Raw genomic sequence first — 26218 nt, 5'->3', positions numbered from 1 at the left:
CCAATTTAACTGGGCATCCTACATCTTTACTGGGCAGCCCCAGACAAGAACAACGTCTCAGGTTGGTGCTGGTGTGGTTTCAAAACATTAAAAATGTTTGCAGGGGATCTATCTTTTAAACAAGAGGCAGCTACAGCCAAACACAGATTCTCAAGCAGCTGGGGATGACAGAAGGGATATAGACACTCAGGACCCTGTAGACACACCAGTTACAAGCACGCGAGTCATCAGGACCACCTGGCCCGCCGGCCGCCATCTCTGGGGGCGGTGCCGCTCCCAGCTTCTCCCAGAAGCCTGCCCAGACGGCTGCCCGCTGCCCCCAAGTCCAGCCAGAGGGTGGTCACCAACCAGCCGCCTGGCCGTCTGTCTATGGAGTGTGTTTGGGGGCCCACACGGCACTTTTGAAATTAGTTGCTGTTATTAAAACATTGCGATGCTATTAATTTATAATTGATTTAATGTCATAACACTTAAAATCAGAACATTTTACACCTAAGTTGGATTCCCAACTTCTCTAGGAAAATCAGAAGCTGGGCCTGATGGCGGGGTATCACTGGTCCACGCTCACTCTCCATCAGCATCACTGGGCTCCCCCGTTCCCCTCTATCCTCTGGAACCCTCCTGGGCCTCTCCTGTCTACACACAAAGGAGGGAGGCCCAGGGGAGGTAGGAGTTCCTGCTCCCCCTGGCCCAAAGCCACTGCCTGAACGGCCTGGTTTCCTGGGCTAGGACCTGTCTCTCCTGTAAGTGGCAGACACTGGGAATTGTGCCCCCTCCAAGGAGCCCGCTCCCACCCAGGTGGGCTCAAAGGTCAATCGTATCAGAATCCAGCGGCATCCCCACAGCCGCACAACCACGGGAGGGACACTCGAGTTAATTACACACTGTCTGAAGCCGGGACCTCCCAGAAGCAGAGCCTGAGATGGGGTTCTGAGCATGTGGTTTATTGGGAGAACCCCTGGGAGAAGGGAACGGGAAACAGGATGGCAAAGATGTGGTCTCAGCTGAAGTCCGACACCAGCCTGCAACGTGTTGGGGGGGGGGCTTTGCAATGTGACTGGCACCCCAGGGCTCATCCCACTCAGGGACACCAGTGGGTCATTGGCCAAGGCTGGCAGTGGGACGAAGCGGGGGGATCACCTCCTGGGCCCATGCGGGGAACCAACACCTGTTGGCCAAGGGCGTCTGAAGAAGTGCGCAGGTGTGAGCCACTAGCAGCAGCTGGGGGACGAGTGCACCAGGAGGAGGAACCAGGCCGGGCACCAGTGGGGGCACAGGCTCTGCCACACACACATACACACACCCCTGCAACAGCAGGTCAGAGAGTCTGCTCCTAGAAACGATCCCCAAACCTAGCTTTAATTTCTAATCTGGGCTGAGATCACCCCAGGCTCAGAAAGGTAAGAAAGTAATGTACTAAAAATAGTATCTGCACACCGATGTTCATAGCAGCATTACTCACAGTGGCCCAAAGGCAGAGGGAACCCAAGTGTCCATCAACAGATGAGTGGATAAACAAAATGTGGTCTCTCTACACAATGGAATATTACTCAGCCTTAAAAATGACGTTCTGGGACTTCTCTGGTGGTGCAGTGGTTAAGAATCAGCCTGCCAATGCAGGGGACACGGGTTCGAGCCCTGGTCCGGGAAGATTCCACATGCCGTGGAGCAACAAAGCCCGTGCGCCACAACTACTGAGCCTGTGCTCCAGAGCCCGCGAGCCACAACTGCTGAGGCCGTATGCCACAACTACTGAAGGGCGCACGCCTAGAGCCCGTGCTCCGCAACAAGAGAAGCCACCGCAATGAGAAGCCTGCACACCGCAACAAAGAGTAGCCCCCGCTCGCCGCAACTAGAGAAAGCCTGTGCGCAGCAACAAAGACCCAACGTAGTCAAAAATAAATTAAAATTTCTAAAAAATGGCTAAGAGGGTCAGTTTTGTATGTATTTTACTACAGTAAAAAGTAATAAAACGTGCACTGTGGAGCCAAGAGTGAGTAATCAAAGAGCAGAGAGCGGAAAGGAAAAACAGTGCTGCACTGAAGACCCAACAGGAAACAAGAGCTGCCCCTGAGACCTCCCCATCGTGGTCAGCTTCCTGGCACCCAAGGCCAAAAGGGAAATTAGAGGATGACCTGGTGCTCCTTGTATGATAAGAGGAAGTCATCTAATTCACTGGGGAAAATAATAAACGTGTTCTTGGCACAGAAACTTAGGAGGGATTTTAGCTGTTGATCAGGTTCATATTAACTATCACTTCCTCGGCACCGACATGATGCCAAGCGCTGGCCTGAGAGCTTCTAGGGATGTTGATTTCATTTAACCATGCTCTGCAGATAAGGAAACTCAGGCCCAGACAGGATACACGACCTGCCCCCGGTCACACCATCAGTAAAAGGTGGTGCGCAGACATGAAGCCAGGTCTGCCCGGCCAGGGGAGCACAGCCAGAGGCCTTCAGTTTGTCGATATTCATCACACACCTGCTACCTGCCAGTCCCCACAGCAGGTACTGCGATGTGGTGGTGAACAAGACCCATAGAGGCCCTCCCCCCGTGTGGCCAACATCCTGGTGAAGAGAAGAGACAAAGAACAAGTAAGTAAGAAGATAGTAAGGAGGTTGTGAGGGACAGGGCCTGGGGCCCGCCCCTGGCAGGAGCGGGCAGAGAAGCCCTCACTGCGGAGGTGACGCTTCGGCTGAGACTTGCCTGGCGCAGATGCGGCGGCCGTGCAAGGAACTGGGAAAGGCATCCCAGGCAGAGGTAATAGCATGGGCAAAGGCCCTGAGGCAGGAACCAGCTGGACCCACTGCGGCCAGCATTGCAAGGAACAAAGAAGGGAGCGGGAGGAGGTGAGGTGGGCAGCAAGAGGGAAAGGGGCACGGGTCATGAAAATTAAGGAAGGAGACAAGGTCAGAAGAGGACACCAGTCAGTCAGTCACCCACGCCCAGGGCCCCAGAGAATGTAGCAAAGTGTCTTGACGGCGTGGACACTGTTCCAACGGGGCGGGGGCAGTGCACCAATGGGCCACAGCGCGCTGGGAAGTCCTCAGGAAGGCGGAGGAAGATTCCAGCCCCAGGAAGCGCAGAGCTGGGTAACACCTTAACATCACGGAGGGAGTACGGCACCTGCGGGGGGGGGGGGGGGGGGGGGGAGATGGGGAAAAGACCGCGGAGGGGGGAGGGTGCTGGGGTTAGGGCAATGGGGGGGCGGGTGTACGCTGACTTCCATGTACTTTTTGTATGTCTTTATATGTATTTTTTCACAAGAGCAGAGACTTTTAAAAGAAAAGAGCCTATTATAATAGTCCAGAAAAAGGAAACAGAGCAGAGGCCAGAGACTACTTGGCAGAAGAAATGGATAGGAGGGGAGGGATATGAAAAACAATCACAAATCACCGCAAGAAAAGTGATCAAGCCTGGCTTCCACCATTAAATATTTTCCTTCATTTCCTCATGGGCAAAAATCTCAATAATTGATGCGATCGTTTGCAAAACGACAAGTCTGGCCTGGGGAGAGCGGGCAAGGCTGAGGGCACAGGGGGCTGGCCTGAGACCCCCGAGGGGGGGCTGGGGCGCTGGGTCCAGAGCACAGGGACACCGGGTCTCAGGCCAACCCTGGATGCAAAGCGCTGACAGCAGTCAGGCCCAGGTGGAATGCACAGAGGGTGCTGGCGGCCCGTGTCCTCACGCTCATGGGCCCCTGGGGACCCTCCATGGGTGAGCATGAAAACACTGGGAAAATCGTCCTTCCAGTACAACAGCGAGGTTTTGTTCCCTTCCCTTCCCCCTCTTAGCTAATAAAGAAAAAATAAGTAAAATGAATAAAAAGCTCCTTAAACCCTGGGTGAGAAGTGACCCTGCATATGTAATCACTAATCTCATTATCAACATAAACAGGTGAAAAATTACACAGATGAATGTCCGTGACTTATAATCAACCTTTGAGAAAAGAAAATGTTGCTTTTGGCACAGGAGGGAGCGATATTTTCCTTCCCCACAAGTCATGACTCTGGAGAGAAGAAACACTCTTTGGGCAGAGTGATGAGAAACCGTCCTGCCCGTGGCCAAGGCTGAGCTCACTGCTCTCCCCTCCTGCGTCCCCAATACCCTCCACCCGGCCCCAGACAGGCATCCAGCTTGCCCGTGGTCCTGCCTGTCGACGACTTCTCGTCTGATGTCCTCCCACCCTGCTCGAAATCCTGATGGTTCTCTACCACCTCTGGCCCTTGGGTAATCTACCCACGTCCACCAAAAGAGGAAAGTGTGAACAAAGCTTAGTAGTGGACATGGGGTGGTTTCTCATCACCCATCGCACATTCACCCTCCTTCCAAGAAGGGCCCCTGGATTTCATTCTGGGGTCCACACCACTCAACTGTCAGGCCAATCGGTGTTTCTCATTCCTCTCGCAACAATGCCTAACTCAGGGATGGACACGAGGCCAACCTGAGCCCGTGAGACCCAATTCAAGTGAGACATCAGGCAAATGGTCTCTTGTTCCCACTGTATCAGACAAGAGATGATTTAACCTTGAGGGTCCCTGAAGCCATCCTGTTGTCAGCCGGAGACTGTCTGAGGCTGGAGTCAACTCAAAAAATAAAAAGGGAAAAGGAAAAGCCAAGGTAACAGAGTCACAGTGACAGCTGCTGAGTACCTAGATCCAGCCATACCTGAAGCTAACTGAAAAGCTGAACTTTGCAATGACAAAGTTGCTTAAGCAACTTTTTGCTCAAGCAACCATTTTGCTCAAGCTAACTTGGAACAGGTTTTCTGTCACTTGCAACTTGCAACCAAGAGTCTTAACAGATATATGGGCTTATATATAAAAAAAAAGTGTTGCCTATCATTTTAGGGGTCTTACAGACGCCCTGGAACTCACTCATGGACCCCGGGTTGAATACCCTTGGACCAAGGATAAAGTGAAAACTCCTAAGGGTGGCATTCTAAGTCTTTCACCATCTAGCTCCCACCTATCTTTCCCTCCCACCTTTTCTTTCCATTTCCCTCCGTCGCCCTCCATACACCCAATTCCCGCTAACCTCGAAGACTCTGGTTCCCAACTCCTGATCTTGGTTTGTATCATTATCCCAAACCAGGGTGCCCTCCCTCCTGAATCTCTCCACACCCAAACACTACCCGCTACCTTAAGGCCAAGCCCCAAGGGCAGGTGGATGGATGCATGGATGCATGGATGCATGGATGAGTGGACAGATGAGTGGGTGGGTATCACGTGGAAGACAGATGGAGGAGAAAGTGCCAGCGGATGGTTAAGTGAACTGGTAGGTGGATGGATGGTTGATCGTTGATGAAGTAAACTGGTAGGTGGATGGATCGTTGATGAAGAGATGGTTGGGTGTCAGATGGATGGTGGTCCCGTCATGGATAAATGGTGAGTGAATGGATGGCAGATGGAGGACAGATGGATGGGAAGGTGGAAAAGTGGCCGGATGAGTAACCAGCCTGTGGATAAATGTCTAGTAGATGGGCAGGTGGGTGGGTGGAAAGATGGGTGACGAGATGGAGGAGGCGTGGATGGGAAGGTGGGTTAATGGTGGGTGCATCAGCACGGGGACAAAGAGCTGAAGGACGGCTGGCCGACTGGGCGGGTAATGGACAAGCGGATGCACGGATGGCGGGTGGGCCAGCGGATGGTGAGCGGAGCGAGGCCAGCTCTCCTGATGCGCCATCAGTGCTCTTCCCAGCCTCCCTGGAAAACCCAGAGCAAGGGCAACGGCTCTCCTGCAGGCCAGCATCTCAGACGATCCTTGCGCCGTGGTGAGCAGCGGGAAAAGCACAGGCCCAGGGAGAGTCAGACTGGCCTGCGCTCACAGCCCAGCGGAGCCGCCACGTGCTGTCTGACCACGGAGCAGAGGCTCCGGCTCTCTGAGCCTCACCTTGCCCGTCTGTTCAACGAGAAGCATCACGTTCCCCTCGCAGGGTGCTGTGGGATGAACTTTAAAAGTATCTACAGAGGCCAACCCAAGACAGGGTACAGTCAGAGCGGACAATAATTCCCACCCTGTTAAAAACTTGTTCCAACATCTAGAAAAAGGAAGGGGGGTCCTCCTGCCATTTTATGCGACTAGGAAAGTCCTGATACCAAAAGCAGACGTGGTACTCCAAGAGGAAGGTAGAGGCCAGTCTCACTTAGGAATCTAGCTGCCAGGCCCTAAGTCACATAGCAGGAAATCGCCCCAGCAGCATATTACAGGGATATAATACATTGTGTCCAAACAGGGTTTACCTCAGGAATGCAAACGTAGTGCAATACCAACAAGTCAATGCCATGCACTAGAAGACAAATCTACGTGGTCAGTTCAGCAGATGCTAGTCAACAAACGTCAACGTTCTGTGACTAAGAGCTCGGGGAAGAGCAAGCGTCTCCTGGTGAAGGGGATCATCTACTAGGTCCCTGCGGGAGGGGCCCCTCCTCCGCACCAGGCACCGAGAATGGGTTCACCCATCACCCCTCTCACAGAACAAACTGGTCTTTGGGGGATTTAATTCTTCCCCTGAAAGGAAGACAAAGGTGGGAGATAAACTTTGGGGTCCAACCCTCCTCCAGAGTCTCCCAAACCCTGGCACGGCCCCTTCTCACTCCTTCCCCAGATCCTGGATTTGAGTCCAGGGCTCCGTCTACACTAAGAAACCACTCCAGGAGGTGAGGGAGTCCCCAGAGCGGGGCCCGGACCCCGCCCTCACCCTACCTCTGAGCTCACGCAGACCGTCTCCTGCGTTCTCTTTTCCTTCTCCTTTGGATACAAGATGTGTTTTCAAGGGAAGCTGAAAGACCAAGGGTCCCTGCGTGAGAGGTGCGTGTACATGCGGGTCCGTGTGAGCGCCGGGGGACCGGGGGTCGGGGGGGGGGGAGTTTGGGTGTGTAAGTGCATCTGTGTGTATGTGAAATCTAAGTCTGTGTGAGTGTGGGCAGGTGTGTGCACGTGAGGCGTGTTTAGGCATGTATGTGTGTGTGAGTGTGTGTGAGTGTGTGTGAGTGTGTGGGAGAGTGAGCCTGCATGTGCATGCACGTGCATGCTGGGCCGCCCTTACCTGGTGGGTCCTGTCCCTTCTCCAGCCCCAGCAGGGGCAGGGGGTCCCTAGTCCCCGAAGCCCCTGACCTTGACCTTCTGCCCAGATCACGCTGCTTCCTAGAACCCAGGACTTGCTTCCTGCTGCCGCCGGGTTCACACCTGCACTGGAGCCCGTCAGCGCCGAAGGCATCACGTGTCCTGTCCAGCCTCAGCGCAGGCAGCCCTGCCAACATCCCCTCAGCGAGGCTCACGCAGCGCCCTGCGAGGCGCACTCTGCTACCACCTCCTCTCTAACCAGACGGGATGCTCACTGGGGCTGAGGCTGGCAGGTTCCCTCCCCACGCTAGGAGCTGACATCTCACGTGGATGAGACTGAGGCAGGGACCCTGCTCTCCTGCTCAGCCCTGACCCGGGGTCTGGCCCACATGGGCACTCAGATGCTTTTGGTGGGTGGCAGGGTGGGGTTGGGTGGATTGAGTAATTTGTACGGCCCCAGCACAGGGCTGACACAGGACACGAGATGAGTTATAAATGTGAGTGTCACCAACACTCAACCCCGTAGGGCCTTCAAAGACGGAGAAAAACTTGCCTAAGACCCCCTGGCAAGCCAGGGGCTGAGCTGGGAGCCTCACAGCGTGACCACCACTGTCCACCCTTCAGAAGCCCCATCTCATGTGTCCTCTGAGCCTCACAGAGTGCTCAGCCAGGGAAGCTCTGCAACTCTCTCGCGCCTTTGCCAGGCCAGCGCCCCTATTCGTTCGCATGGCCCTGAAATTTAGGAATTTCTCAAGGCTGCCAGCAGGGCAGCTGGTGTGCAGCCAACCGCGGGGTCTAGCCCAGGCTGTGGCATGACCGTAGGGCCCCCAACGCCATCAGCCGCCCCAGCCGGAGCAGAGATGGGCAGCAAGTGGGATCAAGCCCTGGGCCCCAGAGGTCAGGGTTCGAATGTGAATCCAGCTCCCCCCAGACTGCCGGGCGGCTCAGAGCACATGACCCCGGAACAGACACACTCCCATCTGCTCATGGGCCCAATCACAATGGCCTCCCAGCAACACGGGGAGGACTCAAGGAGGGGACGTAAAGACCCCAGCACCTCACCGGGCAAACAACAGGCATTCAATACACAGTCAGTATAAAAACTAAATGACCTGCCCTAGGTCCTCTAAATCTTTCACAGCTCCTCAAGTCTGCCCATTCCTTTGTTCCCTCTGCCAGGCACACCCTTCTGTCCCTGAGCAAACTCCTGTTCATCCCTAAAAACCCAGCTCAGTATTCCCTCTTCAGGGAAACCTTTCCTCAGAGTTCATGGCTGCCTTTTTTGACCTCCCTGCATTCTGTACATGGAGTTCCCGACCACTTGGACTTAAGTATGGCTGGGCTGGAGACCAGGACCCCGCAGTGCCAACCCCAACCTCCAACTCCCCATTCTAACAGGAACTACCCCAGGTGGTGAAGAGCTGCCTCTACTCACACTGGGACATCCTCACGTTCCCTCGGGATGGGTCCACCACGCGAAATGGGGATGGGGAAGGAAATGTGGGGGCCGTTTATGGAGAGCAGGCTGGCGATGCTGTGCGGCTCTCTGCCCCCTCCTCCTGGTAAGAGAACCCCAACTTTCCCACTCTTCAGGCTACGTGGCCCACAGAATGGCCAATCAGAGGCTCCTTCCTCCTTCACAATGACTGGTGAGGGATGGTCCTGTAACCCAGTTGCGCGGGCCCACGGTGAAGCCCCTGGGCCGAAGGGAGGGAGCCCGGAGCTGCTGGGCCACCCGACTGCCACATGGCAGAGCCCGCCTGAGAATAACCAACATGGAGGATGGAGACAGAGCCCTCACAGCATCTCTAGAGCCCACAGATACAGCCAAGCCTGAAGCCAGCCATTGTACATTTTAGTCCCATGACATTTTTGCTAAAGTGTACTTTCTATCACCTGCAACCAGAACACTCCTGACAGCTGTGATGAGGAAGCAAGAGTAGCAACTGTGCTGTATGTGTCACTGACCAGATTCCTAGAACATCTGAGTCTCTGGAGTTACTGAACTTTGTTCCTGCAGTGGACACCTCCTGGGGTGGCAGCCGGCTTCATTCAATGCTCATCCTTAGGGACCAGCTGGAGCTGCAGTCACTGTCAGGACTAAGTGACCCCACCCCTAGCCACAGCCGACTGACTGGCCCAGAGTGGAGGTTTGCCCAAGCTGGGCCAATCAGAGCTCTCCCCCAACAAACTGGGCCCATCAGAGTTCTTCACCCTCAGCTCAGCCAATCAGAGCTCCCCCACCCCAAACTGGGCCAATCAGAGCTCTTCCCCAGGATTTTGAACTGGAACTAGAAGAAAACACAGACCAACTCTGGTGGGAAGAAACTGTGAGTTGAGGGTGGGCACATTTAAGTCATTTTGAGAGAATCATCCAGACTCACAGAGAAAAGCAGAGACAAAAAAGATGGGGCGTGAGGCAGCCTTGGTGGCATGGAGTCCCCAGCCCTGCACTGACCATGCAGGGACCCCCTCAGACACAGATAAGCCTACAAGAGGGAGACCCTCTCCCACAGCGATGGGAAGGCCTCTCCTGACGCCAGGAGCAGGGAGAGCACTATGGGGGTCTGAGCCCAGGTCGTGGTGGGCTACCTGGCCATGTGCTCAGGCTCCACCATCCCTGTGGGACCCCCCGGGGTCTGAGGCCAAGGAAGGGTCACTCCTCCCACCCCACGCATGGGAAGCCACAGCCACGCCGAGGGGGTGTATCTGGGTCAGGCATGTCCTTCCTTGGGGACAGGCACGTGATGTCACCACAACCTTTCCATCCCCAGCAATCCCTTAAACGATTCTCGCTCACTTTTGAGAGTGTAAGGTCAGGCACTCAGAAAACACATTAGGGGACTCGTGGTGCAGTGGTTGGGAGTCCGCCTGCCAATGCAGGGGACACGCGTTCGAGCCCTGGTCCGGGAAGTCCCCACCTGCCGCAGAGCAACTGAGCCCATGTGCCACAGCTACTGAGCCTGCGCTCTAGAGACCGTGAGCCACAACTACTGAGCCCGTGTGCCACAACTACTGAGCCCGTGCGCCTAGAGCCCGTGCTCCACAACAAGAGAAGCCACCGCAATGAGAAGCCCGCGCACCGCAACGAAGAGCAGCCCCCACTCGCCGCAACTAGAGAAAGCCTGCGTGCAGCAACGAACACCCAACACAGCCAAAAATAAATAAATAAATAAATAGAATTTTAAAAAAGAAAACACGTTAGGTGGGGGGGTGGTACAAGGACTGGGGCAAACTTTCCTCCACGCCAGGTCCCGTGGCTAAGTAGGGCCTGACCGGCCGTTACTGTGGTGTCAGTGGTGTGACCCAAAAGAAGTAACATTAATGACTGCTCAGCTGGGTGCAGAACTTTACAGTTTACAAGGCACCCTCCCATCTGGCCAGGCCTAGTTCCCCACCTCCTCCCAGGACTGGGCCCAGCCTCACCTTGCCAGGCGCCATCGCCCCCTTTTTCCGGCACTGGAGCCCTGGCCCTGAGCTCCAGCCTGTCCCCCACTAGCATGGACCCCAGGCCACAGGACGGCCCAGGCTAAGCTGCCTTCACCCTCCAGGGCTCTGCCCAGGCAGCCAGAAGGGCACAGAGCTGGGGTGTAGGGGACACCACAGCCCCCACGTGGGAATGGGGACCAGCCGCTACCTGAGAACCAGGAACTTGGTCTCAGAGAAGACATCTCCATTGGAGGGACAGCAGCCTCCTCTCACGGCCCCGCCCAGGAGGAAACGTGCCAAGGGGGGGCCCAGAAAGCAGGAAGGGATCCCCAGAAGATGCAAGGTGTGTAATGACCAGCTAGAGGGTCCTCTCCCAGTCGGGCTAGAGATGACCTCTCGGGGTGAGGTGAGACCTCAGGGAGAAGGCAGAAGCACCAGCGGCCCCGCGATGCGTAATCATCCCCCTTTATCCTCTCACGCAGTCAGGATGGCAGAGCACTCTGTGTGGAGCGAACACCTCCCTGACCCTTGCCAACCTTCCTTCGTAGCACAGAGGAGGTAGGCGCACCGGGCGTGAGGCCGGCAGAGGCAGGGAACAGCAGGGGCTGGGATTCAGTCCTGCACTGGGGCTGTCATCTTTGTTCTCACGGGTATTGCTGATTTAGAGCGAGTGATCCTGATTCTATCTACAGTTGTGGAAAACGGCCTCCTTCTAGTATAAGTGTAAGTAAAACAGGGGAGGAACTATTTAAAATCTATTAACTATAATGTAAAGGCACAGGAGGTGGGGGCGATCCAGCACAAAACGTGATGGCATTGTGCTAATGGTTGCTTGAGCACAAGCGGAAGCCAACATGCCCTGGCTTTTTTTTTTTTTTTTTTTTTTTTGCCAAGAAAGGGCACAAGACCCCCTATGCGGTGCCCATGTTCGGACAACACTTGAATTCATCTGCTCTGAGGATACGCAGGGGGTCAGATGAGGGCGCTCGGCCAGCACTGAATCCCCGGGAGGATGGCTAATCTCTCAGCTCCTGAGGCCTCGGAAAGTTGACATGGAAACCAGAATGAAGCATGGTGGTCTTGAAAGAGAACATGTGTGTGAGTGTGTGTGTTTACAGGCGCCTGTGTGTGTTTCAGGTCAAGGAGGGTACCGTGTGGTTGTGCACGTGTGTCAAGACCACTGTGGGGAGACTCTAAGAACAGAATTTTCTGGAGCGCCAAAAGCTCACTTGGTGATCGCAGACACAGCTGGATGAGAGACCCAGGCTGAGGCAGGATGAACTCTGGGAGGCTCAACAATGGGTGAGCCCGGAGCACAAGGCCCAGGGCCAGCCCTGATGCAGACGATGGCATATCAGTGATCACGGAGAAGGAGGGCGTGACCCTCGACAGAACCGAGCTAACACGTGTTAACTAAGCACTGCATATGTGCCAAGAGCCGCGCTGGGGGCTTTCCACAGGACCCTCCCAGGCGGGCACCACCACCAGGCCCATGCTACAGATGGAGAAGCCAAGGCCCCCGTCATCTGGGCCCAGGCAGGTGCTTCCCTGGCCTGGCGAGGTCCTCACCCCACCATCACCCAGCCCCTCAGAACCCTTTTCCCACGCTTCAGGCCATTCCCGGGCACCAAATGACAGCAGAACCAGGAGGGCTGTCCCCAGTGCGCAGATGAGGAAACTGAGGCCCTGGGAGGTGAGATGGCCTGAGGCCAGCAGGGTCTGCTTGAAGACAAAAGCCTCCCGTGGCCGCAGGCGGCCATCCACTCCCAGGCACATGGGTTCCCGCGGCCCCCACCCTCTTGGCCTCGCAGAGGCTCTCGACGCTCCCCCCACCCCCCGGCCGCACCCGCGCCCCCAGCAGACAGGCAGGCAGGCGCACCACTTCTTCACCAACACTGACCCGGGCGGGGTCGCCGTGGCCACCCACATTATAGCCCCCACACACCGAAAAGCCAGGCTCCCCACCCTCGAGGAAGGAAATAACCTTTCCCCAAACCAGCACTTTCTCTGCAATAATCTCCGTATATGAGAAGACAGAGGTGTTTTTGCAACGTTTCCAAATTCCAACAACACTGAGGACAATGGGGCAAAATGACGCATGGCTTGACCCCAGAGGGGCCCCAGGAAGGGACCGGCCCAAAGGAGAGGAATTAGTGGTGCGTACGTGCCACAGTACCCCATAAGCCAGGGAGGCCAGCCCGGGGCAGGACCTCGAGGTGGACAGACCTAGCTCCCGCCCAGCCCCTCCTCCTCACTTGCTGTGCAGCTGCAGTCAGGCCCACCCCCTCCGAGCCTGTTTCCCTGCCGTCACCGCTCAAGCCTCCTGCCTGCCAGCTTGCCCCTCCACTTCCCCCCCCACACCTGGGCTGCCAGAGGGCCCCTCCAGCACTCTGGCCATGCCCCTCCCCTGCTCAGAAACACCCCGAGGCTGCCCATCTGCCACCCTCAGAGCAAGACATGAGGTCCTCCATGTCTGGTCCAGTGCACGGGGCCAGCCTTCCTTCCCCCCTCCTCCAACCCACCTTCCACTGTCCACCCCTCAACCTTCACATCACAGCGCCAGTATCACCCCCTCCAGGGAGCCCTCCCTCACCATGCCTAGGCTCCCAGAGCCTCTGTGCTCTCCTCCAGGACAGCCGTGACTGAAGCATTTCAGAATTGCCTACATGGGTCTCTGGGGCCCTCGGGAGGGCCAGGGAGGGACCATGGGCCGGCCCACACCAGATGCTATTGTGAGTGCTGTGTGCAAGGAGAGGGACCAAGGTCCCTGATGTGGAAGGAACCCCGAGTCCAGCCAGCCTCTCCCAGCTGCTCCCACACAACCCCTGCCCAGGGTTGCCCACCCTCGAGGAGGGAGGCTGCAACTCCACTCCCACTGCCCCACAAGGCCCGGATGGAGGCCCCAGGCTGCTGCTACCCTCCAGGCTGCTACCCTCCCAGCAGCTGGGGCGGGGAGTGGAGGGAGCCTGAAAATCCCAGGAAGACCTCACCCCTCCCCGAACTGAAACCTCACCACACCCAAGATAAAACTGAAAGCCCTCCTGCACCCCCAGATCTGACCACCCTCCTTGCTCACAGGGGTCCTGTCCTCCAGCTGCTCCAGGTCATTTGCACGTGCTGTGCCCTCTGCCTGAGTGTCCGTACTCCACGGGCCTCCTCCGACGCCCTACCTAAAGCAGCCCCACCCCCACCCTGGTCTCAGCCAGCTCCGTCTGCTTTTTAGCCCAGGCGCACACGGCCAGCTCTGACAGAAAGCAAGCTCTGTGGGGGCAGTGGAGGTCGTATTGGTACTGCTTTATCCCAAGAACAGTGACCAGCACCCTGGTAGGTATCACTTACTTCCTCCTTCCAACAACCCTAAGAGAGGGGTTATGACACCCATTTGACAGATGAGGAAACTGAGGCTCAGAAAAGGTCACTGGCCCGAAGGAAGCATGGCCTGTGAGTGGCAGAGGTGGGATCTGAGCCTGGCAGGTGTCCAAAGCGGGGACTTCCCTGTGCCCAGCGGCCACCTGCACAGACCCCCGGGGGACTGGACCTGTCACTAGGCTCCGGTCCGGCTGGGAGGCGGGCTGTGGAAACAGGCTGAGGTGGGACGCTAACTGCTGTGGTGCCCACCCCAGGAAAAGCCAGCAGTCAAGTCGGCAGAAGGAAACACCCACAGGAAAAGGGGGAGACAAAAAGGGGGCATTTTTTCTTTTGTCCGATTGCCAAACTGTGCAAAAGAGTGACTTTGTTCCCATCTAATTTTAATCACAGTGGAAACCTTTGTATACCACGCCAGAAAGAAGTCAGTGTGTTCGACAACAAGGTCAGTAAAGGGAACTTAAAACCCATCCTTAAACACTGCACTTAAAACCCACAAATGAACAGTCACCCACCAACTGCCCAACTGCTTTTGAATTTAATGTAATATTGGAACAGGCAATACAGTGGTACGGCTCAAAATCCAGAAAATATAAGAAGGCACACAACAGGAGTGTCACCTCACCTGGCACCCTTGTCCCCCACCTGCACATGCCCTGCAGGTAACCACAGGTAACCACAGGTAACCACTGCAACCCCCCAGGGCTTCCTCTCAGTGTTTGCCTATGAGCCTCTAAGCAAACGTGGATTTACGTCTTATTTGACACAAGAGGCAGCGTATTTTACACACCATTCAGCACCTCGTTTTCCTCTCAACAGATCTTGAAGATCAGAGCCGCCTCATTTTTTACAGCTGCATAATATCCCATTGTATGGCTGCACCAACATCTATTTGACCAGCGCATATCACCCTGGATCTCAAGTGTCTGTCCACAGCCCTGCTTCCCCACCTACCTGTGGCTTCTCAAGGCTGAGACCTGCCCTCCGGCACAGGGCCCGGGACAGGGCCTCCGCACTCCTGCCAACATCCTCACTGCGGAGGCCTACAACCTCTAGACCCTGCAGCTAGGGAGGGCGTCTTAAAATGGGAATCACATCTCATTGCTCCCTGGAGAGAAACTTCTCCGAAGCTTTCAAATGTCCTGCCCCATCCCTCTCCTCCTCCCCCCTCCCCTCACCCACCCGCTCCTGCCGCCTCCCTTCCTGTCCCTCGCACACACCAAGCCAGGCCCCACCGAAAGTCCTTTCCTTGCACCAGCTATACCCTCTGCCCACACCCTCCCATCTCAGCTCAGAGATCCCCTTCTCAGAGGGCCCCGCTCTCCCGCCTGGACTGGGTTGCCCACTGCGAGCTAGGACTACATCCCAGGGCAGGGCCTTCAGTTGGTGGGGAGGCGGGTGCTCAGAGCTCAAGAAGCCAGAGAGGGGATACACCACCTACCTCCTAGGCAACAGACCCCCAGCTCCCATCCCCAACACCCACTTCAGTACTGTGAGCCCCAGAAAGTGGTCAGACAGCACCCACTTTACAGAAGGGAAGACTGAGGCTCACCGACGGGAGGGAGAGACCCTCTGCACCACCTGTGTGGCCAGGCCCAGCACCTTCCTCCCCAGCAGGAACGAAAACCTCCAGGAGGTACACGGATGAGGCCAGGGGCTGCCCACCATCCCCAAGTCCCGGGTGCCACCGACAGGGCTGGTCCTCGTTCACTCAGTCAACAAACTTCCAGGAGGACACACATCACAGGGACATTCAGATCCCATGAATTCAGCTGCATAACGTGGTAAACAGAGACAGCAGAGAGTCACAGGAACCAGGACGTAAAATAATTCAGCAGCTGCCCCACCCCACGCCACCCAGCAAGAGGCCACCAAGGAGCGCGCGCGGGAGCTGGGCCTGTCCCTCGGCCCGCGTCCCTCCCTGCAGAGCGCCTCCTCCACCAAGGCCAGCCAGGGAGCGAAGGAAAAAATGCTCCCACCCACAGCCCCACGTGCAAGGCAAACACAGAATTCTGACGCCCAACAGGACACACCATGGTCCCCCTGAGGCCCTGCAGGGACTTGGGGTCTTCACCACACTGGTCTTGGGGTCACAGTCACTCGAGAGCAGAGCGGGAAAGTGTGCTGGGCTTTCAGGCCAATCAAATGGAACCGTGGTGGTCCTCTAGGTCATGTGAGACTGTCACCTTAGGCCCTGAATTGAGCTCCACCCTGAACCCTGCTGAGAAGGCAGCTTCACTGCCCTCAGTCCTTCCACAAGCGTTCATTAAGCACCTACTGCCTGTCAGGTGTGAACGTGGTTTGGGGAATTTGCCCAGGGTCAATGAGACCAAGTCCCTCCCCTCGTGGACTCACTGAAAGGCTGGCAAAGAGCTTGGTTTTAGAGTCAGAAAAACCTAGGTTGAAATCCCAGCTGTGCCCTTTGTTTGCTGGGAGACCCTTCCTGGGCCTCAGTCTCCCCATCTTTCAAAAGGGGCAAGACTGCGACCTTGCAGGATCATGGCTGGGATCTGGGGAGAAAAGCGAAGGACGCGGCCTGGCTCTGAGATCCCTGCCTCCCTCCCACAGGGACCCCAGCCCCCACCACCAGAGCCCAGCCGACAGTGCCGGCCACCATCACAAAGAGGCCCCGCGCTCCAGGTCCCCTCATGGCTCCCACCACTAAGGCCATACGACGCTCACCAGCCATGGGCGAGGGGACTACCCTAGGTCCACTCTGGGGTGGGCACTGCTGCAAAAACGGCCCAGTTTACACAGCAGGCACAGCCGACACAGAGGTCTACGCAGGCCGGGTGGGAACTGTGGCCAGATGGTCTCCTGCCCCAGCCCAGGGGCAGCAGAAAAGCAGCACTAGCGAAGGGCACCTCGCAGGGATGTGGGTCCTGAGCTGCAGACCTTGTGATTTTTCAGAAGACGGAAATCCGGACTTTTATGTGAAAGCTGCCAATTTGTAAATGCTGGCAGCTAATTAACTTTTTAAAAATAATAACAACAGGGTAAGAGCCAAACAAAACATGCACAGCCAGCTGCGGTAGGGGCTGGCAAGTTTGCGCCTGCAGGAGGTAACAGCCTTTCACTTCATCCCTCCCCAGCCCACCCCTCTTAACACGGGCGGGCGCTGGACGCCAAGAGGCGAGGGTGGGGGCAGTAGTTCCCGGGCCCTCCCTTCCTCCTGGCGGGGATCGTTGCCCCCATTTGCACGTGGGGAAGGTGAGGCTCAGAGCCCCAGTGATTCGGCCACAAACGCGTGCCAGGACCAGGCATCAGGGCTTGCTCAGGCAGCGCCCTGGACCGGCACCCTTACTCAAGGGGCTCTGGATGACGAACACCACCCCAATTTTCCTTCCATTTCTGGCCCGTCACGGCGACACCTGCTGGCTTGGACCCGCCCAAGTGGTGGTCACAAACCGAGGTGGGGTGAGACCTTGTGACAGCAAAGGGAGGGAGGGCACCCCTGCAGGGAGAGTGGGAAGGGGGAGAGGATGCAGGGGGGCAGGGGGTGATGAGGAATGGGGAGGTCCCCGGAGTCGGGGCCACCCCTGCCTACTGAGCCCCCTGCCTGTGCTCCCCACACCCTAAGGGAGCCTCAGCCCAGAGCTTCCCCCAGCCCGACTCGGGGCCCATCCGGCTCAGGACGGCACGGAGAGCTGTGCTCGCCCAGGGGAGAGGGCCGGGGTCCGCTGGACTCTTAAGCTGTTGGCGTGTACGACTCTGTGTGCAAGATTCACGGTGGGGGGGGAGGGGGTCTGTCTGCCGCCCCAGGGATGTGAGAGACACGTGTGTGACACATGTGAGACATGTGTGTGTGTGACAGACACGCGTGTGTGTTAACGAGGCACACGCGTTTCACAGACGGCGGGCTGACAGAGGCGTGCGTGTCTGGGAGACGCCCGTGTGCCAGGCACGTGTGTGTGAAGCCTGCGTGCGCAAGAGCGACGTGTGACAGATGAGTGTGAGGGGCCGGGCGTGCGTGAGAGCGAAAGGGTCTGGAGCGGGGATGCGGGACGGAGACGCGGGGCCGCCCCGCGGAGCCTGAGGAACTTCTGCCGCCTGCGATGGGCGGACGCGAAGGGGAGGAGAGCGCGCGGCGACGGCGGTGCCCGACCGAGGGCCCAGTTCCCTCCCGGGACGATGACCCGGGTTCGGGACTTGCGGGGCGGGGTGGGGGAGCGCGGAAGAGGGAGGGGGTGGCGGGACCCGGGCGGGTGGGGGCCCTCCGCCACCTCGCGAGCCGCCGGGCGCCGGCCAGGGTGTCGCATCCGCCCGCCGGGGCGCCGTCCCCACGGCCGGCCCAGGGGCGTGGAGCCCGCAGCGCGTGCCGAGGTCCGCGTGCACTCACCGCGCTGCGCTCCGCTCGTCCCGCGGCGGGCGCGTCTGTCCACTAGTCCGTCTGCCCCGCCGTCGGCGCGTCTAGAGCTCGGGAGTCCGGCGGCGGCGCGGGGCGGCGCGAGGCGGGGCGGGGCGGGTCGAGGGGCGGGCTGAGCCGGCGCCGGGCCCCCTGCCCGCCCTGCCCCCTCCACCTCCGGGGCGGGGTCTCCGCCGCGGCCGGGGAGGGGGCCGAGCCGGCGCCGACGCTCCTCGCCCAGCCGCGCACCCGGGGCCGGACTTGGCCGCGCCGCGCGTGCGCCCCGAGCCCCGTTCTCCCGTGGCGCGCCCCCCTCGCCTCACCCCCTCGTCGCCCCGTCTGAATGCGGAGTCCCAGCCCCCGCCCTGCTGCCCGCAGCGTTCTTTGGCCCGGAACCTCAGCCAGCCTGGGCCTCAGTGTCCCCGCCGGGAAGATGGGCCCGGCCACCTCGGGCAAGTTGGGAGGGCCTGCGAGGCTTAGAAGTAACACTGGCTGGAGGGAGGCCCAGCTTGGCCGCCTCCCATCCCCTGCTGCCTGCCCTGGGCGCCCCCACACCCCTTCCCCCACCCTCACCCCGGCCTGCTGGCACCGGGTCCCAGCCTCCAGCCTAGGTTTGTCCTTTCCCTAACCTCCACATCTGCCTGTGGCCACTGTGTGACCTCAACCAAGGCCCTTGACCTCTCTGAGCCCAGCCTCCTCATCTCTTGGGCAGATTAACCCTGGGCTGCTGGTGGGGAGCCATGGAGAACCCCATGTCGTGCCCTCAGCACAGGGCCCAACAGGCAGTGAACAGTCCAGGCTCTCAGCTCAAAACGTTAAGTACCGTAACTCTCCCCCCCAGAGCAGAGGCAGGATGGGTCATCGTCGGGTCCCCACTCACCAGGTTTGGCAGCCTTGGAGCCTGTGCCTGGTAAGAGGACCTACAGGGAACAGGCTACCTCCCAGATGCTTTCTGCAGGCCAAGGGCTCAAAACCCCATCCCAAAACCCACGCAAGCAAAATCAGGCCCTGGCAGATCAGGGCAAACATTTGGCACCAGAGCAGACCCGGTGAAAGGGGGACTGGCCCCAGACCCACTGGGCCCTGCAGGCCCGGACTCTGGCACAGGGACCCACACCCTGGTCCCTTCCGCACCACCATCTTAGGGTCCCAGAGAGAGTCAGGATCCCAGAAGTCTGTCCTTCCATCTCTGCCTCTCTCTGCCACCTTCTGTCTCTCTCTTCTTAATGTAGTAAAATTCACACAGTGTAAAATTCACCTTTGAAAGTGTACAATTCAGCGGCATTTAGAGCGTTCACAACTTTTTCTCTTGTTATCTCTTAGCCACTCCGTCTCGATCTCTCTTTGCTGCTGTGAATCGATGTCTCTCTGTAGCTCTCCGTGTCCCCTTCAGATGACCCATGTCTCCGTGTCTCTCTGGATCGTCTCACTCTTCACCCACCCTGTCTCTCCTGCTCTGGGTCTCCCTCTGGGTCTCCATCTCAGTTTTAACAGCAGTCTGTCTCTCTGTCTTACTCTGTCCTTGGTCTCTGCATTTCCCTCCGACTCTGTCCTTAGTCTCTGTGTCTCTCGCAGTCCTGGGGCCACATTCTCCAGGACCTGAGGCCTAGCCCAGGACCTCTGGGAGCTCCTTCCATCCCTGCCAGAAGACAGATGGCCCAGCGGCTGCCACCTCACATCAGAGCAGCAGCCGTGGACCGAGAGTGTGCCCCACCCCCATGCCGGGGGCCTCCGGAGCCCAGGACTGGGGTGAGGCAGCAAAGAGCAAAAGCAAGGAGAGGGGAAGCCACCTGCCTGGGGTCACACAGCTGGGAGGCGGTAAAGCCAGAAAGTGCCCAGGGGCTCAGATAGGGCTGGCCGCGGAGGAGCCACAAATGAGACGGAGGGGCAAAGCCTGCACTGAGAGCCTGGGGCCAGGCTACCCTGGCTTTCTGTGTAACCATGCCAGGCCCTTGCTCTCTGGGCCATTTTCCCCACTGGAGCTTGTTCTCCCTTGGGGCCTCTGCACTTGCTGTTCCCTCTGCCTGGAATGCCCTTCCCCCAGGTCCCCGTGGCTGGCTCACCCTTGATTAGATACGGGTGCAATGTCACCACCCCAGAGAGCCCTCCCTAAGACCCCAGCAGAGATAGCAACTGCCCCTCCCTCGGTCACTCTTTCCCCTCTCTACACCTCAGAGTACTTGTCACTAGCGGCCTTTTTAAAATTCATTTATAAGTGACTGTAGGTAAGATAGCCTGGTAAAAACTCCACCACCACCCACCAGCTGTGTGACCTTGGGCAAGTTGCTTGACGTCCCTGGGTCTTGATTGCCTCAACTGTAAAATGAGCTGAATGATATCAGGGCCAATCTGGTGGGATTGTTGAGAAGATTAACTGAACTGAAATCCAAGAGTACTTTGAACAGGGCTTGGCCCCAGGGGCGAGCTCAGTAGCATCTGATGATTGAGTGAGTGGTAGATTGAATCCTTCCTTCCGTCATTACTTGTGGAAGGCACCAGGCCTTGCCTCACATGAGCCTGGGCGACTCTCTGCCCTCCGATGCGCTCCCTTCCTGCCCCAGGTGTCCGAGCGGAGGTTTGGCCTCCCCTCAGCCCGCCCCCAAGGCCTGGCCCGCTTTCCAGGAGAGAAAGTGAGATACTTCCCTGTTATCTGAGCTGGAGATGCACTAAGGCAGCCGCCCCCTCGGAGCCCTGCCAGGGCTGTTATCGCAGACGGAGTGCACATCACCCACCAGGAATTTGGGGCCCGGGGCTCAGGCGAGACACGGTTGGAGAGAGTTCCAGGCCGATAAGGCCAAGACAGAATGCTCAGAGTGGGCAGCCGAGTTACATCGGTGACATCTCGGCAGCCTCCCGGGCATCGAGGCGCCAGGGCTGGCGGGTGCGGGGCCCACCTGCACCCCCGGCCAGCCCGGGTGGAGCGGAGGAGGCCCACCGGGCTTCCTGGGTCTGCATCCTCGCTGGGTAGCCAGGAGGAGGTTACTGTGCCTTTCCTGGCATCTGAGAAATGAGAGTGACAATAATAATAACCCACACAGCAGTAGCGTAGGGGTTACACGCATGGGCCCTGTAGCCACGTGGTTGGTTTAAAGCCACGTGCCCCTGTGTGACATTCACGGTGGCTTTAGCCCTCTGCCCTCAGTGGCCTCGTCTACACAATATTTCCTGTCTCCTGTGATTGCTTTGGAGATGCTTAGAGCAGGTCTGGCAGGTGATGAGCCCTCAGTTAAATGCTTGCTGTTCCTAACGGCACACGACCTAGACCAGCTTGAGCCAGCATGGCGCCCCCGTCTCCCTGCACACCTGGGTGCCGGCAGCATGGGGGCAGCTGGCTCCTTGGATGGTGGGCCTGACCCCCCTGCCAGGACCTGGCCTGCTGCTGCTTCTGGGGGCCAAGGGACCCCCCTTTGTCCAGGGGTGAGCTCTGCACTGGGCCGGCTCCGTCATCACTCTGGCCTCACATTCAGCATCCGATGTAGCCACCATGACTGGGCAGCATGGAAAACTCGAGAATATTCCGTAACTACAGGATACATATTCAGAGCGGATGGGCAGTGATTTTCGCACAGAGGCGCTCCTCACCCAGGGGTGGCACTGCCTGTCAGACTTCTGCCCAACAAGCCCCAGGGCAGCACCACCCAGACCTCAGCTGTAGGACAAATCCGTCCTCTAGAATCACCCGGGGGTGTCTACACCCAGAACGGGGGGAGCTGAGTCTCCGGAGGATGCAGCTGGGCATCAGTATGTTTTAAGCCCCAGGTGCCCGGAGATGCTGCCAAGTGTAGAAAGCACAGCCTGCCTCTGCCCTTCTTCCAACTGTGTCCCTCCCACCTGGAGCCCACGATGCCTCATGCCAGGCCCTGGCATCCCCTGCTCAGACGGCCCTGAGTCCCAGGGTCTGTGCTGGCCCTGCCCCCAGGCGTGGGCCGCGGTAGACAACCCCCAGGCCCAAGGGGTGGCCGAGGGCAGCGGCTGGCAGGTGGCGTGAATGGAGCTCAGATCTGTGGGCACACAGGCAGTCCTGGGAACGCAATTCAGGTCCTCTCTGGCCTGGACTCCACCCACCTCTCAAGCCTCTTCGCCCACCCCACGCATGCTCCTGTCCGTAGCCCCGGCCTCCTACTCCTCAACCCCATGGAAAGCTGATCGTGCCCTGAAAACTTCCCCACCTCCTGGCCTTCCCATCCCCTGTGGAAGCTGGGCCACCCGGGGCAGACGTGACCAGCCGTCCCCCACTCTCCACGTAAGAAACAAAACTATAGAAACGTGACACAGACCCACGGCTGCCTGACTAAAGACTACAGTCCCAGCCTCTCCGGCATCCAGGTAGGAAAGTGAAAATTTGAGGCCACTGAATGGGAGCAAAAGTGGTGTGGCCCCTCCCTCCCTTTCTCCTTCCTGCTGGAGGCGGCGGCCTGGGGTGGGCACGGAGCTGCAGCACCGCCTCGACTACCAGGTGGAAGTCACACTTGGGTGGAAGGCATACCTGAGCATCGTGGAGCCACTGTACCTGGCCCAGACGTTCACCTAAGAGAGAAATGAGCTCTCAAATGCGGTAAGCTGTGAGTCTGTAAGGCCTGAAGCCAGCCCACCCCTTTCAGTTCCAGGGGCCACTAAATTCCCTCTGGGGCTTCAGCCAATCTCAATTTGGCTTTTATTGCTTGCACCCAAGAGCCTTGGCTAATAGCCCGAGTTTCACTGTGGCGACATTACCTACCGGCATTTCCCAGGCCCATTTTGGACACCAGGTTAGTTAGCCATCAGGATCCCTTTGGATCCCTGAGCCATCAGGGATCCGTTTTTCATGATCCCCAAGGATGCTTTACCTTAAATAAATGAAAAGTAAACTCGTATCTGTTCATCGTACACTTTAATAGGCACCCTACACTGATTAATTCATTCCATCCTCAAAACAATCCCAGTGGGACTAGATATTGTTACCCCCATCTCACAGACAAAGAAACTGAGGCTCGGTGGCATAGCTAGGGCCCCAGCCCAGAGCAGTCTGACTCGAGTTCACACGCTCTCCCTGCCCTTCCCGAGGCAGGAGGGAAGCACCCTGCAGTCAGGCAGTGGGTTCCCCATCCCCAGGGTATGAACAGGGACCAGGCGCCCCCTTGGCAGCGTGGCTGGAGGGGCTGATGCACGTGGAGGGGGGTATGCAGAGAGAGGAGGTGGGGGAAGCCGTTACAATTTTTCTCTCACTCACACTTTCCCAAGCTGTCTGCTTATTCCAGGAAAGCTGCCCAGCCTAACGCCTCCCATCTGGGAATGGTCAGCCCCTACCTCCTGTGGCCTAGCTCGTTCGTGACTCACCCCCGCCCATCCCTCCGCCTGGTGTGATGAAATTTCTGGCACTTCTGAAAAGTTCTGGCCACCCTAGACAAGACTTCGCCCAGCCTTGCAATCAGGCCAGCTCGCCTGGCAGCGGGGAGAGCAAGGAGGCCAGGGGCACTCCTTTCAGGGGCTGGGACCTCCCTAGCGGGCTGGAGAACTAGGCTGAAGGGTCTCAGAGCCGTTTCCCTACTGGAGCAGCCCAGAGACGGGAGGCCTGGTCCCAGCAGATTTCTTGCTCACTCCAAGCCTCAGTTTTCCCATCTGTGAAATGGGAGAGGCTGACTCTGATTTTTAATAAACAAGTTAGGAAACACATAAAAAAACATTCAACACCAAAAAATCCACCTTCACAAGAGAACCTCTTCCAACCCCTTTTGTTTTATACATATAAGTTGTTGCATGAATGAATGTATGTATGCATACCCACGATCAAATTCTAATGAACACTTTTTCTGCTACATTTTTATGTGATCTATCGTGGCCATTTTCTACAACAAAACATGTATCTACACAATCACTGTCAAGAGCTGCCCAGTATTCCACTATCTGCTATAACCACAGTTGATCTGATCCTCCACTGATCATTTCCAATTTTTTTATCATGAAAAATGATTTGAAGAATATTCTTGAATCTGTATTTTGGGACATTTGTCCACCTCACAGAAGTTGCAAGGGCGAAGGGCATGTACATTTGTAAATGCTTGTGATATGTCTGCCAGGGGAAGATGTTGTCCCGTTGTTTGAAGCCGATTGCCTTTGTAAATGTTTACCAGCCATTTGTGTGTCTTCTGAGAACTCCATGTACATGTCCTTCATTCACTTTCATTCTTGAGGCGTTCATCTTAATAATTTTTAAGACTTCTCTGTATAGTAGTAGTACTGGCCCTTTGTCCGCCAAGTACATACAGCAGACACCTCTGTTTTAACTTTGTTTCTGTATATATATATATTTTTACATGTAGAACTTGTAAAGTTTGATGTAGAAAAACTTTCCAGTATTTTCCTTTGTGCTTAGAAAGGCTTTCTCCATTCTAAGAGGGACGTAGTAAGCTACCTAGGGTTGCCAGGGGACAGGGCCCAGAACACCCTTCCCTGAGTGGAGGAGCCTGGAACCTCCTGCCCCAGGTGAACCTGGAAGAAGGAGCCAGAAACTGGGCTATTAGGTGTGGAGAGAAAAGTCTTCCTCGCACAGAGAGGCGACTCCTTCCTGGGCTCCGGCCCTGCCCTCCGGTAACCGCAGAGCTCCCTGCTCCTCCGCAGTCAGGGCGCAGGGCGACTATTCTCCACACCGACAAAGCCCAGCACCCTGTGGTCAGCGCAGCCTGTCCCTCTCCCAAGGTTGGGCCAGAGGCTGAGCTCAGGACCCCGGGGCTCTCTGTGCAGCCTAGAGAGAAGTTTCACCTTCCACGTTCCAACCTTTAGACCTCAGGCGATGTGACCCAGGCTGGAAGTAGTTCTTTGGGGTGACTATTGAACTGCCCATACACACGGACCGCAGTGCCCCTCGGCTGCCGGCTGAGCACACAAAGCTGAGGACTCCTTTGGGTTTTTTTGTTTGTTTGTTTTGTTTTTTTGCGGTACGCGGGCCTCTCACCGTTGTGGCCTCTCCCGTTGCAGAGCACAGGCTCCAGACGCGCAGCCTCAGCGGCCATGGCTCACGGGCCCAGCCGCTCCGCGGCATGTGGGATCCTCCCGGACCAGGGCACGAACCCGTGTCCCCTGCATCGGCAGGCGGACTCTCAACCACTGCGCCACCAGGGAAGCCCTGAGGACTCCTTTGAAGGAAGGGCTGTGGAAGGACAGGATTTGACGAGGCCCGGTGGGCTCTCGGAAGCATTCGGTGTTTATTCTGAGAGCTGTGGGAGCTGCCGGAGGATTAATGGGAACTGCTGAGGAGGCTGGTACTAGAGTCCAGGTGGGAGATGATGGAGTTCAGATGAGGGTGGTGACATGAGGACGTGGTAGGGTTGGAGAGATACTGAGGAGAGAGACCACACAGGCTGGTGTGATGCTGGGAGCCGGGGAGAGAGCGGGCAGGGGTGACTCCTGGGTTTCTGGCTCAGGAGGTGTCACTGATGAGCTGGGGAGGGGTGCCGGTCTGGACTTCCTGCTGCAAGTCACAGAACACTTGACTCAAAGAGGCTTAAGCCAAAAAAGGGAGGACTTCAAGCATAGCTGGATCCAGGTACTCAAATGTCTCCAGGAGCAAGTTTCTCCCCGCTTGTCTCTGAGCTCTCCTCCCCTCTCCTCCATTTTCCACCAGAAGCACCTCTCCTGGGGACCAAAATTCCCAGCAGCTCTGGCCCACAAGCCTTCAAGTCCAGACAAAATGAAGCAATACTCCACTGGTAGTAAGGTTCTCTCCAGTTGGGGGGGTTTAAGTCAGATGCTCAGGCCTGGACCAATCACTGCAGCCAGAGGAATGGGCTGTGCTGATTGGCTCAGCCCAAGTCATATGCTCTCCCAAAAGCCTGGCTGGGGGGTGAACCTCTAATTGGAAACTGGGGTCCGTTGCCAGATGCTGGAGAGGAATCCATGAATGACCCCGACAGGGAGGATAAATTTGCATTCTTGGATTTGAAGTTGATTTTTTTCTACATTCAACTCAGATACTGTCAGCTAATAGCACACATTCTTAAAGTATGTTCTCTATAAAAGCCCCAATAGACACAAGGG

At 57.2% G+C, this 26218-nt stretch overlaps 1 protein-coding gene across 4 annotated transcripts in view; it reads right to left on the bottom strand.

Annotated features, from left to right (window-relative positions):
* The window catches only part of FBLN2 (fibulin 2), a 74862-nt gene extending 56529 nt beyond the window's left edge, over positions 1 to 18333 (bottom strand). For 3 of the 4 annotated variants that reach the window (XM_004284323.4, XM_049716009.1, XM_033414056.2), the window contains exon 1: positions 18200 to 18333. The gene's annotated coding sequence lies outside the window, so the exon portion shown is untranslated. Of the gene's footprint in view, positions 1 to 14814; positions 14917 to 18199 lie in introns of those variants that run through there. The other variant, XM_049716008.1, reaches the window with a different exon arrangement.
* Positions 18334 to 26218: the final 7885 nt, after the last annotated feature.

This window comes from Orcinus orca, chromosome 10, assembly GCF_937001465.1.
Source record: "Orcinus orca chromosome 10, mOrcOrc1.1, whole genome shotgun sequence".
In the NCBI taxonomy this organism is placed as follows: domain Eukaryota; kingdom Metazoa; phylum Chordata; class Mammalia; order Artiodactyla; family Delphinidae; genus Orcinus; species Orcinus orca.
This window is presented reverse-complemented; position numbering and strand designations above follow the sequence as displayed.